At 40.4% G+C, this 14,495-nt stretch overlaps 1 pseudogene; it reads left to right on the top strand.

Moving 5' to 3' along the window:
- The first annotated feature begins 13,292 nt into the window (after positions 1-13,292).
- LOC132370006 (olfactory receptor 5A1-like) lies at positions 13,293-14,229 on the top strand (annotated as a pseudogene).
- Positions 14,230-14,495: the final 266 nt, after the last annotated feature.

The following is a 14,495-nucleotide window of genomic DNA, read 5'->3' as shown; positions in this document are numbered from 1 at the left end:
ACCTCTATCTAGAGTCAAACCCCCATAATTGAGAACTGGCAGGGGAAAAATAGTCCCTATAAACAGACCTGAAAAATCTTAAGATATTGGCATTATTGGTAAAGAGGATAAGGCAGTGAGGACTAGCTATGGTGAAACACAGATTAAATCTCCCCTCAAGAGAGATGCTCCCTCCTCAAAGGGAGAAATACTAAAAATAGGTGAGAGACCTGGTGAATCAGAGCGCTAAAAACTGTAGAACCAAAAGGAAGACGGTTGCCATTTGCCACAATGTGGATGGAACATAGGGGTATATGCTGAGCCAATAAACTGGACAGAGAAAGACAAATACATATGATCTCACATGTATGTGGAAGATAAACAAACAAACAATCTCATGGACACAGAGAACAGATTGGTGGTTGCCTGAGGCAGGGAGTAGGGAGGAGGCAAGTGGGTAAAGAGAATCAAAAAGTACAAACTTCCAGTTATAAAATAAATAAATCATGGGGACATAATGTACAGCATGGAGACTATATATACCGTACTGTATATTTGAAAGTATTGTTAAGAGAATAAATCTTAAAAGTTCTCATCACAAGAAAAATAATCTGTAGCTCTGTGGCGATAGATGTTAACTAGACATTGTGGTGACTCACCTCACAATGTACACAAATATTGAATCATTATGTTGTACCGCTGAAACTAATATAATGTTATATGTCAATTATATCTCAAAAAAAAAAAAGCAAAAGGAAGAGGGTTGGTATATCCATGCAGTGGAATATTATTGGGCCATAAAAAGGATTGAAGTGCTGACATGTGCTACAATATGGCTGAACCTTGAAAACATCATGCCAAGTGAAAGAACCAGTCACAAAGGACCACATGTTGTATGATTCCATTTTAATGAAATCTTCAGAATAGGCAGATCTATACAGAGAGAAAGTAGATTAGTAATTGCATAGGGATAAGGGGGTGGGAAGGAAAGGGGAGTGGCTGCTAGTGAATATGGATGAAAATATTTAATGAAAATATTCTAAAATTAGATTGTGGTAATCATTGAAAAACTCTGTGAATATACTGAAAGTCACTGAATTGCACACTTTAAAAGGCTGAATTTTATAATACGTGAACTATATCTCAGTAAAGCTGTATTTTTTGTTTTGTTTTGTTTTTTAATGAAAGAGGCTGGAAAGTGCATAAGACAAAAGGCAATGTTCTTGGGAAGGCACAATTTCTGTGGTGGGTATTCCTTAAAGATTTGGTGATGAAAGAGAAAAAGGAAGTGAGCAGGGAAATTAAAGGCCCTAAGAAAAATTTTAAAATCAAGCAAAACACTAACCCATCTCTCTTCCTGAGTAAAGTGACTATACAAAAGAAATTGCTCTTCTCTATACCAACAGAAGAGGACACACTTAAGCTAAGAAACCCAGTTTAACATTCAAGCCCCATTCCCTGTTTGATCCTCATAGAACCCTGCACAGTCTCAGACCTCAGGCCCTGGTAGAAACATGATTGAGCAATACTTCCAGGATCTAGCAATTCCCCCACCTGTCGTGCTGTGGCGTGGTCCAGATACATCGTTCACCAACAAGACATATACCGAACAACTCAATGTTCTTGGGACAGTGTTACCTAACTCAGGTCTGGCTGCGCGCTGCTCAGAAATCAATACGTGAGAGAGAGACAAATGTAAGTAGAAGGGAAAGTTGCTTTTAATCAGAATACTGGCAATCTGGGCAGATGGTGGACTCAGGGTCCCCCAAAAACCATCTCCGAAGATTCTGCTTGGCCATGAAAGTTTTTAAAGGGAAAAAGGGAAGCAATCTCAGATAATCATTGAGATATGGGGTCAAAGTCATCGGCATACCCCGCTGTGTGTAGGCTTGTGTACAGGCTTGCTGACTTCTTGTGATTTTTCTTTAGATGCTATCTTTTTCACGCAGCCTGTGAAACGGGAAGTTAGGGAAGAGATCTGGTCATCTGTTAATTACTTATTCTTCATTTCTACTTCTTTGATCTACAGAAAGAAACAACAGATTAGGCAAGGTATTGTGTGGCCAAAATATTTGAAATATGTGTGAGGGCCGGAGATGAGTAGAGCATGGGGGCGCCTGGTTTAAGATTAGTGACAAGACAACAGGGTCTCCCGCAGAGAGCTCTTTCCTGCAGAAAAACCACTTACAACAGAACTGAGACAAATGAAAGAGCAGGAGGGCGTAGGGAGCCTTTTTGGACAGAAGTAGAAATGAAGAGATTCACCATAAGTTTCCTTGAAATAGCCATTTCTCTTTATGCATTTAAAATATGGCTTGACTTGTATAGTTTAGTTACACATAGATTGTCAAGAATGTATTACATAGCCATGAAGATGACCAAATTAACCAATGAATTTGAAGAGGCAAGTAAAATGGAACAAAGTCTTATATACGTATGATATATTGGTTATGAGACACCAAAATGTGATATCCTGTTAGACTTTCATTAACCAGTAGAGGGAGATCCATCAGAAGACTCTACTGTAGCTGAGGAGTTAACACAAGACTAGGAGAGCAGTGGACGGATTTGACTAGTGACAGTGATGATACTGACTTTAGTGTAACTGTTTACAGTTGTATCCACAAACATTTGGTCTTCATGACAGCTTGGCTTTGAGACCCTCACCTTATAGATGAGGAAGCAGAACCTCAGCTCACATTTGTAAAGGTGACCTACCAAACGAGCAGCAGATGAGAGACAAGGCATGCATGTGCAACTACGTCATCCAAGGGGACAGAATATTAACACCTCTCCCACAGTGGTCCGAATAGGATACTCTTTTCTCCCAATAGTTGCCACTTTAGCTGGAATTATCCCATCAAATATCTTGGCATGGTTGTCTGAGAAAGGCTAAAGGCATTCACCTCTGCTTTGTGCCTAGGAGACATGAGTACTTATCTTCAGTACTTCTCTTCACCCCAAGGGTTCACAACCTTTTAGTCCCTTATAACTGTGGATTAAGATAAGAAAATTCTCACTGTAAGAAAACTCCTCCTTGAACTAAACAGCAAGCTCTTTCCAAGTAACTTCAACCTGGTTTCATCTGCAAAAGGGACATGAAAATATCCTCCCTCCCAACTTCATAAGATGCAAGATGTGACACTCTCCTTGAAGAGGTGAGTAGAGCTAAAAAACCCCATTATCTTCTCTTACCCTGTTCAGGAGGAAGACAGTAAGCAGAGAACCCAGCCACACCGTGCTCAGAATTCTGACCTACAGAACTGAGAGATAATATACGCCTATTGTTTTTTTTAAGGTTGGCATTCTTTTTTAAAAAAAAAAAAATTTATTTATTTATTTGTAGCTGCGTTGGGTCTTCATTGCTGTGCGCAGGCTTTCTCTAGTTGCGCCGAGCGGGGCCTACTCTTCATTGCGGTGCACAGGCTTCTCATTGTGGTGGCTTCTCTTGTTGTGAAGCATGGACTCTAGGCGCGTTGGCTTCAGTAGTTGTGGCACACGGGCTTCAGTAGTTGTGGCTCGAGGGCTCTAGAGCGCGGGCTTAGTAGTTGTGGCACACAGGCTTACTTGTTCCACGGCATGTGGGATCTTCCCGGACCAGGGCTCAAACCTGTGTCCCCTGCATTGGCAGGCAGATTCTTAACCACTGCGCCACCAAGGAAGCCCATGCCTATTGTTTTAAGCTGCTAAATGTGTGTTAATTCATTATGCAACAATGGGAAATTAATATCCTCATTTACATTTTAATTTGCTTCTCTGTAAAACTACCCCCCTCTGAACTTTGCAGTTGATACCCTGATGAAGTTTTAAAAGTTCCTGTATAGAAAAATTGTCCTATTCAGTTCAGGAAACAGTCACCGAGCATCTGCTTGATGCCGAGCACTGGAATACAAAGATGAATAAGAAGTTGAAGCCCTAAAAGACCTCAAAGAGAAATAATACAAGTAGACACATAACTATTGTCTGAGTCAGAAAGTGATAGATGCCATGAGAGAGTAACAAGTACAAGCTATGAGAGTTTAGAACAGGGAGAATTCATATCCAGTTGAGGGTGTCAAGAACGGTTATCTTGGGCTGGCTGTGGGGAATATGATAGGGAGACAACAGAAGGCTCAGGAAGGATTTTATGCAGCAGTGAATTTCTTTGTGGGGTTGTAGACCTCATTTAAATAGCTGATCTCATCAGCAACCTAAGTCTGGGAATAGCACAGGGAAAAAGAAGAAAATCATGAGGGGTGGTAGTAGGAATAACTTAGGGCCAGTAGACTCATGAACCTGGGAGGGTTTGAGGAACAAAAATCACCAAGAATAGGTTCACTGACAGTTGCACAGTAGAAAAAGAAGAAGTTTTGATAAAGGGAAATTTTAGGGTTTGAGATTTTAAAATTTAGCAGTCTCCCATTATGGTGAGGTCTGGGATTGGGCTGTCACATTGTGTTACTGGGGTGGCATAGAGGTTGAGGTTGGTGGAGGTATAGAGGTCAACACAGTGTACAGCTAGGGAATTTCAAGGTGTCAACCTTGAAACCATCTGATTTATCTTTCCGGTTGCCCTTAATCATAGAGAGCTAAATAAATGTTGACTTGAGGAGCATACAGAAGAATGAAAGAATCAGAATGAGGTGAAGTCAATCCAGAAATATTTCCAGCATTACTGAGTTCAAAATTTGGTCTTGAGGAGAGGCAACAAATGGGTGAGTAATAGGTTCTTTCTCGCCATTCCTAGCCATGTGTGGTTGCTCTTAAGCTGACTGCCCAAACACGTTGATGATCAACTTGAGAAGAGTGACGTGTTGAGACCTCAATCAGAGATATGATAGAGGCAGGGCACAGAGGGAATCTGTTGGGTTTTCTCTCTATCTTTCTATCTGCCACATCTGATAGAGAGAATTTCAAGACCATTTTCCGATTTTCAGCTCATTAATGATTCAGTAAAATAAACAGATACTTGATACCCGACAGCTGCTCTCTTCTCTCTTCCTCTCTTGCCTTTCCAAGACATCAACATCCAAGTAGACTAAAATGTTCCTTATTCATCTGGCTTTTTATGGCCTCATAGACAAGGCCTTTCCCACCATCTGGGATCCAGCTGGATAGCGCTCTCCAGCGAACATTTATCAACCTGACTGCCTGTATCCAATCACAGCTGCCTTTTCTCCTTGAAATTCAGCCCACTGAAAAATGCTACTTTTAAGATCAAGCAGATTCAGAGTGGTTGTACATTTCCCAAGCAACATCAGCTCTGGGTCATTTTAAGGTCTATTTTAAGGGACAACTCAGCGTTGCAATACACAGTTAATTGGATGCATGATTCCTACTGGCTCCATGCCTGTCCGTGTTCTGTGTCCCAGAAAGGCTTCTTTAGGAACGTCTGGGGTGGGCTCTCTCAGCAGGGGATACCACAGCAGTGTGGCTTCCCAGAAGAGCCTCAACCCTTCCCATCACTCCAAACAGCACTGAAGGATCAGAGTCTCTTAAAGAATAGACAACAGACGCTGTGTGTGAAGGGCGACATCTGCCTGACACGTGTGGTTGAGCAACTATTTTCTAGGTTTTACAGTGCTGGTTTATAGATCTATTCTAAGACTGAGAATGGATTTCAGAGAATACCTTCTCCATTTACCCTGGATCCAGAAAAGTAAATAAACTTCTATGTAATTTTCAATGAGCTAAAACAATTACTGGCAAAGGCAGACGAGACCAGCTTTAAGCAAAAGCATAACGTCCTATAATTTTGTCCTCTGTGCCGCCTCCTCCCTTTTTAGGCCCCTCCCTTCCTGATTCTGGGTTCCCTGATTCACTGATTACCATTTGCCTCGATTGTTCTCATCCAACCTTCCTTCATCTCTCATGATTGGAGGCACAAGCTTAAATTCTGGCTCTGCCAATGACTGGCTGTGATCTGTGAGCAGCCATGACTGAGAACCACTGCAGCAGAGTATCCATCTCCAAGGCCTTTCCTTCAGTCTCCAGATCTGTTCCAAGTTCCCTAGTTTTGAGAATTCTTTCCCTTGACATTGCCAGCCATGATACCTGCTTTCCCATTTCCTTCTCTTCTTTTACTGCTAAACTGGGATCTCATTTTTCTCCACACCTGGCTTTACTCAAACCCTCTCTGATCCCCACTCCAGATATTCCATCTGAGATTGATGGGCTCCTATTGAAACTGTGCTGGGCAGATCACCACTTCCTTTTTGCCACATCCAATGGCTTTTTTTTTTTTTAATTTATTAATTTATTTATTTTTGGCTGTGTTGGGTCTTCGTTTCTGTGCGAGGGCTTTCTCTAGTTGCGGCAAGCGGGGCCCACTCTTCATCGCGGTGCGCGGGCCTCTCACTGTCGCGGCCTCTCTTGTTGCAGAGCACAGGCTCCAGACGCGCAGGCTCAGTAGTTGTGGCTCACGGGCCCAGTTGCTCCGTGGCATGTGGGATCTTCCCAGACCAGGGCTCGAACCCGTGTCCCCTGCATTGGCAGGCAGATTCTCAACCACTGCGCCACCAGGGAAGCCCCACTGGCTTTTTATTCATATTTTTCTATCTTTGATTTCCATGCCAGGTTCACCAAGCATCACTGGGTGGTAAGGGCTTTGAGGATCAGGATAAGAAACTTGGGTGTCATCAGGCTATTAATGAACAACACTAACGAATATTCTTGAGCAAGGAAAGACACGGTTGGACCTGTGTTTAGGGAGGTCTTCCTGCAGGTTAAGGAGGAAAGATTGAATTGGAGAGAGTCTGAAGGCAAAAAGAAAGCAGTTGGAAGACTTTGGCAGATTATGACCAATCAGGTTAAAACTGCCTGACAAAAAGGGACTGGGATGGAGACGCCACGAAAGGCGGACTTCATTCTATTGAGGATATTCTTATTCTGCAAATATCAAAGAAAGAGAGTCCTTTCTGAAATTTTGCCTTGGGAAGAAGGGAAGGAGAGAGGCAGGAATTTTTAAAAACACCACAGTCTTCCAGTAATTCCATCCTTACACCCTTCACTCTGCAATGAGGAGTAAGAAACTAGAGGGTTTTTTGGGTTTTATTCACATAATTTTTTAAATCTAGAAAATATTAATTACATACAAACTACTGCATTGACCATGGTGACCCTTTCCCCAATGTCAAGCCTTAGAGGGATCCCAAGAATGTAGGCCTAAGGCCAAGAGCTGGGAATTTGGGGAAGCGGTATAATTTTTTTAGCTTCACAGTAAGAGATTATGACCCTGATAGAAGAGAAGTGGATGGGGTTTGGGGGTGGAGAAGGGAAGAGGCAGAAGATTTTTCTCATCTGGCTGCAGCTTGAAGAGCTGCCAACAGAAGCAGGGTGTGGCTGCCATTTCACAAATCCTCGAAAGAAGCCGCAGAGTCCTGTGGGTTTGCACAATACCCACTTCCTTCTGTTCCTTGCATGTCCTTTCACCAGACACACAAATAGATTTCAAGTCTTTTCAAGTTGGATATTTGATAAATCATAAACAAAACATGGACATGAAGGAAATCTGGCCTTAGTCAAACACCAAAAGTTATTTTTCTTTTAAACTCCCGACACATAGTTTTTTTTTTTTTTTTAAATGAGGCCCATCAAGTGATTTTTTTTCCCCCATTGCCATCCGTTTTTCATGTCCTTATGGGGGTGGGGGACGTGGGGTATAGAGGACTGAACATGGATTTTGGATTCTGGAAGACCTTAGTACAAATGCCAGCTTTATCACAACCTCTCTGCATGACCTTTGGCAAACACTTCTCCAAAATTCCTTTTTCTCACCTGAAAATGCATTTAAGAATGCTTTCCATTGGGAGCTACTGTGAGGCTATTGTGAAATAAAGGATACAAAAGGCCCAATCTATACAGCTAAAAATAGTAGTATCTGTCAGTCTTCTTTCCTCTTTCTCCTCATTGTACAAAATCATAGAATCTTAGAATTTTGAAGAACGTATTAGGTCAACTAATTCAGTCTCTCTGTCTCTCTCTCAGATAGCCTATTTATTTTACTTTCTTCCAGTTTTATTGAGATACAAATGACATAACATTGTATCAGTTTAAGGTGTACAACATAGCAATTTGGTACAGGTATATACTGTGAAATGATTACCACATAGGTTTATGTAGTTAAGGTATATCACCTCACGTAGTTACAATGTTTTTTCTTGTGAGGAGAACTTTTAAGATCAGCTCTCTTAGCAACTTTTAAATATATGATGCACTATTGTTAACTCTAGTCACCATGCTGTACATTACATCTCCAGAACTTATTTCTCTTATAACTGGAAATTTGTTTTGGTCACCTTCACCCATTGCCTCTGGCAACCACCAATCTGTTCTCTGTTTCTATGACTTTGTTTGTTTGTTTGTTTTTAGATTCCACATAGAAGTGAGATCATCACTGTCAACTGTACTATCTTCTCCTCACTTACTTCCAGTGATGGAGAATTCACTCCTTTCCAGAACATCCATTCTACCTTTGGACTGTCCTATTGTTTCCTTATAATCTCTCTGTCTCTTGTCTCTTTCTCTCTCTCAATTTTACCCATTCAGTCCTAGCTCCAACCCTTGGAGTCATTCAAGATATTTTTACATTGAAGAAGTTCTGTAAAATATCTGGTGCTTTACAAAGGTAACTGCCGTTGATGATATAGTTACCTATTTTGAAGCCGAAAGCCACTCTTGGCTTTCACTGCCTCTAGGGATACCTTATTGGAACCAGACCAGGGACTAGAAATATAATGGAAGTAGGGTCAATGGAAATCAACTCCACCCAACCAAAGCTGGCATCCTTTTTCCCTCCGAGCCCAGATGGGCAACCAAGCTGCCAGTAGGTTCTCTCTGGGATATGTCATACCCCACAACTAGAGAGATCCAATGGTACGTCGGAGGGAATGGGACTTGCTTTAAAACCCCATCACGTCCTTCCTTTGGTGGCCAATTTAAAGTAGCTACACATAAATTTTGTTTATCCTTCTGGCCAACACCAGTGCTCCAGGTGCAAGCAGAGATGGGTTTCATTCTTGTTACAAGCGTCTGGTCTTAGCCATCTGACCGAAACCCAGAGTTTAGGGAGTTGTAGGTGAGTTTGCCTTTTGCCCTTCTTTAGATATGGTTCATGGTGAATTCTAGAATCACAGAATGAGAGAGTTAGAAAGACCCTTGAAAATGAGGAAGGTGGAGCAGGCAATATGCTGGCGTCCCCTTCCCTACTGCTCTGACTTTAACCAGAGGAGCTGGACCTGACTTATTTTATATTCTGGAATTCTGCAGAAGCTCTCATTTTTAAAAAGTTTCTGCTATTTACAAATGGAAATAAGGAAGGAAAGAAAGAAGGAAGGGAAGTGGACTAGAAAACAATGATCTAAGCTGATTTTTTTCTAGTATAGACAGGAGATAAGAAGATTAAGATTCAGAAAGGCAAATATTTTTTCCCAAGGTCACACAGCAGAAAGGTAGGAGAAACAGGACTTGAATCAGCACTTTTTTTTTTTCTTTCTTTTTTTTTTTAAGGTTTCAGTCCAGGGCTTTTTACGCTATTCTAGACTCATGAATATGTGCATGTGTGTGTCTGCAATTTTTAAAAAAACATATAATTTCCTTGGATTCTCTCTAGTGACCATTGAAACTCCAGGTTTTAGAATAAGGTAAAGCAGAAAGAGCTAATCTTGGAGAATGAGATTTAGGTCCTAATTTCACCTCTGGTAACCAACCAATAGTACAGACAATAACTCTCTCTCTTTGGCTTCAGTTTTATTATCTATAATGGACAAAGGCTAGGCTAACTGGTTTCTATCTCTGATATTTTATTATTTTAGGCACATCACCAGAATTTTCTGGATATTCAGGGAGTATTTAAAATAGGGCAGATCCAATAGTCTTGGAATTAGGGAAAGTTTATAATGTCTATATAGTAACTATTTTATAGCCCTTTATTCAGCCAGATGACATATATTCATTGGACATCTATAATCTGCTATGCACTGTAACAGATAAGGAGAAAGAATTGAGGAAAGCAGAAAACACATTTCTTTTCCTGCACGTTATTCTCTCTAAGTTTTCTTCATCATAACCTACAAAGTCATCTGAAATACAAATACGCTCTGTACCTCAACTATATCGTTTATTTGGGAATTACCACATTAGAACCTCATTCCTCTTTATTTTGGTAGTGGCTTAATTTTGTTAAAATGTAAAGGGACTTGCTCAGGTTGAGGAGAAGAAAACTCTTTACAATGATTTTCAGAATTCAAGTTCCACGTAACCAGTCTTGTCCAGTCAGTTGGGATGGGGAAAGTATCACCTCTATTGCAGTTCCATCTATACTATGGTCCTATGGATTGCCCAGACCCATGGCCAAATTCTTTCATAGCACTCAGGAAAAAGAACAGGCTCTAGAGTCAAAGAATCAAGGGTTTAAATATTGGTTTAGTCATTTAATATCTCTTTGAGCTGTCATAACTTCAATGAGCTTCTTGTCTGTAATACATGTATTTTGGAATTGTTGTAAATTGAACTCATTCAGCAAATACTATTTAATGTCCACTATGTTCCAGGCACAGTGCAAGGAATTAAGGTTATAATGCCCTCCCAGACTTCACAGTTAAGGATATAGACAGAACAAGTCAGCAAACAAAGAGTAAATACAGAGTGAGGTAAGTGTTATCAAATAACCCAACACGTTGCTATAAATATTGGCAATAACAAAGTTTTTATTACTTCCTACATCATGAAGGGCGTATGGTTGATGTAGCAATTATTGTGTACAAGTACATGCACCTGGGGTTAGTCAGCCGGTGCAGTGGAGAGCAGACCCTGGATTAGGGATGAAGTACATCTGGGTTCAAACCCTGACAGTGTGGATCCTTTGTTAAATAATAAAAATATTTATTTTTCTCTCCAAAACATGATGTAATTTATTTCATTTAATATTCACAATCTAGGAGGTAGTCCTAGTATTGCACCCCCTTTACAGTAGAGGGAAATCAAAAGAGATTTGAGAATCCTGTGTCAGTTTGAGCAAGGCCACATAGCTAGTGAGTAGTGACGCAAGGATTGGAGACTAGCTGTGTCTGACGTCAAGGCCATGCTTTGGAGGACCACCAATACCATGATGGATGTGAAAATTTTGTAGAAACTTAAAAACACTAAAAAATAAGTGATGGTCGTTCTCAGACCATGCAAACTAATTTATATATAGTTATTATTATAAGGAAATTTAATGTATGTCTCATACTCTATTTCTATATCTTTACCTTCAGATAATTCAGGTCAAAATGACCAGGTTAACGATGTAGTAATCAGGTAAAATAATTGGCAATTAGCTTTCATCACACTCTAAAAATGTAATAGACTAGTTATCATAGAACCTTGAGGTTGAAGTAGCAAGAATCATGATGAATCTTACTAAAATATACCTTTGACAATAACTGTAAATGTGAAAAATGAAGGGGGAGGGATGAGTTGTCTGGCCATATATAGTTTCTCTTCTCGGCTGCACTGCAGAATGAATGGTGCTGTTACATCTCAGGGAAGAATTTGTTTCTAAATCTACCTATTTTAATTCAAATCATCATCAGCTTTCTTCCTGGCCTTTGAAGCAACTTTCTCTACTTGTAGCTTTCCAGTCTTCCTTCTCAGCCTTCTTTCACTCTGATTCATCTTTTACACTGCTGCTGCATTGCTCCCAGTTATATTGTTAAACATGTACTTGACAGCTAGTTCCTTGCTTACAAAAAAAAGTAAAATTTAAAAAACAAACAAAAATAAAATGTTCATGTTTTCCCTTTGGCCATAAGGGAAAGGTCAAACTCCTTAGCATGATATTTATTCAACAAATATGTATTGAGCATCTACTATGTGCCAAGCAATGGTCTAGGTGCTTGTGATACTTTAGTGAACAAAAGAGACAAAAACGCCTAAAAATCTTGGTCTTCATTGAGCTTACATTCTTGTTGAGGGAGAGAGACAATAATCAACAAACCAATGAATTATATGCAGTAGTAAGAGGTGATAAGTCTTATCAAAAGAAGAGGGCAGGGCAAAGGGGGCAGAAGTCCAGAAGTGGAGAGAAGGTTGAAATTAAATATGAATATGTAAACACATATATGCAATTATAATATATATATATATATATATATATATATATATATATAGTATGTGCAATTATATATACAGTAAATGCAGTTACATATATGAAACATTTCAACAAATGTCGTCACCATCTTTGCTTTTGAAGATCTTTCACAATTTGTTCGTCCCCTGCTGTCTCTCAAAAGTAGCCTTATATTATCTTCTCTTAATTCTGTTTAGCCTGTGCTCCTGCCATGCTAATGTTTTTAAGGTTCCTCAAACACTATGGTCTCCTGTGCTTTTACAAATGCTTTTCCCATTTTTAACATAAAGCTCTTGAGCCAACCACCTGTCAACCGCTCACACACACAATTTTCATTCTGGTAACTCCTTCCTCATTGTTGGAATCCTCCTCAAACACATCTCCTCTCAGAAACTATGTCCAGGACCCAGGGCACTGTACAAATACTGCTCTTAGAGCAACTGTCACACTGTGCTGTGATTTGTCTGATTCCTGACTATCCCACGCAGTATGTTGAATATTTTCAACTTAATAGTAATGTTTTATTACTTTGTACATCATCCGCATTTCTCTATCAAACACATGGGGCAAGGTCAGTTGATAATATTTGTGCAAAATGAGCATAAGCGTTTCACAGTGTTGAACTTTTTTTTCCTTATCCCTTTCTTTAATCTCTAAAGGGGATGCCAGTTTTTCACATCTCTAAGTGCTTCATTCCTCTGCTTTAAGGAAAAACAAACCCTTGACCCCATAAAACCTGGTCAGAACAGACTATGATGATAAGAAACACAAAATTGCCTCTCTAGGCATTTCTTCTCAAAAAAGAAAAAAAAATCTAGTATAAATCTGAGTGTCCCATTAATCCAATCACAATGCTTGGATCAACTGGAAAAAAAGTGGGGGTAGTTAGTCCAAGTGCTATTAATAACTTCCTTTGATAAAGTCGTGACATTGACAGTGAAGGTGATGAATCAGATAATGCAAAAATGCCAGTCTGTTCTGGGACCGGTCACTTTTGCATAAACAAATGAATCAGATCAGGATGACAACGATCTCTTTGAAAGACCCAATAAGTGCTGTAGAGGGGATTTCTGCATTGGATGGAGGTAGGACATTTGCCTTCCACTGTCTCTTCTGGCTCTGGGGCATCTATGTTTCCATGACAGAACAAAATGGTTTCTTCACCTGGATTTTCATTGCCCCAGGAATCTCATTTTGGGGCTCTGAAGGCAGCAGAGAGAAGAAGATGGCCCTGGGAAGGAATAGCAGCATGATGACCAGTTTCATCCTTTTGGGATTTTCAGAGCATCCAGAGCTGCAGGTTACCCTCTTTGTACTGTTTCTGGGGATCTACTTCAGGACTCTGGCTTGGAACCTGAGCCTTATTGTCTTGTTTGCCATGGATTCACACCTCCACTCCTCCACGTATTTCTTCCTTGGTAACTGTCCTTCACTGATATTTCATACACCTCCTCTGTAGCCCTTAAGATGCTCTGTAACTTCTTCAAGGAGCAGAAGACCATCTCCTTTGTGGGCTGTGCTGCTCAATTTTTCTTATTCATGGGGATGGTAGGCACAGAGTGCTGTCTCCTGGCAACCATGGCATACGACTGGTACACTGCCATCTCCAACCCTCTGCTCTACACCGCCCTCATGACACCCACCACCTAATGGGGATGGCCATTACAGTGCACGCTGGAGGATTCCTCACGGGATTGGTCCAAACCAGCTCTATATTCTGACTCCATTTCTGTGGGCCACGAATCATTAACCACTTTTTCTGTGACCTGCCACCACTGCTGGTCTCGTCTTGTTCTAGTACCTTCCTCAGCCAGGTAGTAAACTTTATTGTTGTGTGTACAGTTGGTGGGACTTCAGCTCTTGTTGTCCTGGTTTCCTATGGCTACATCATTGCTGCTGTCATGAAGATCCATTCAACCCAAGGGCCGATGAAGGTTTTCAACACCTGTTCCTTTCATCTGACGACAGTGATTCTCTTCTATGGCTCTGGTCTCTTCTCATATCTCCATTCTAGTGCTGGCTACTCATTAGACCAAGATAAGGTGGTGTCCATGCTCTATGGAGCTGTGATTCCCATGCTGAGCCCCATCATATATAGTTTGAGAAACAAGGAGATCAAAGATGCATTGAAAAAACTCAAGGAGAGAAAGAAGCAGATGTCCTCTCTGTGTCTTATAGTTCCTTGAGTTTAAAAGAAAAAACAAACAAAAAATACCTTAAGTTTTGGTATATGTAATCATAATAATAAGTGGCCCACTTACTATTAGTAATAATAGGGATCTGAGTAATAAATGAAAGAAACTCTTTCAAATAAGATCCCCAACCTACATGTCTACTGTGTAATTAGGCTCTACAAAGGTTTGTTTCTTCCTTTTACTTTTCTTGTCATAGACTGGTAGGGTTTCAATTTTGATTGCTTGCAATAGAA

This window comes from Balaenoptera ricei, chromosome 8 (assembly GCF_028023285.1).
Source record: "Balaenoptera ricei isolate mBalRic1 chromosome 8, mBalRic1.hap2, whole genome shotgun sequence".
NCBI classification, from domain to species: Eukaryota; Metazoa; Chordata; class Mammalia; order Artiodactyla; family Balaenopteridae; genus Balaenoptera; species Balaenoptera ricei.
This window is presented reverse-complemented; position numbering and strand designations above follow the sequence as displayed.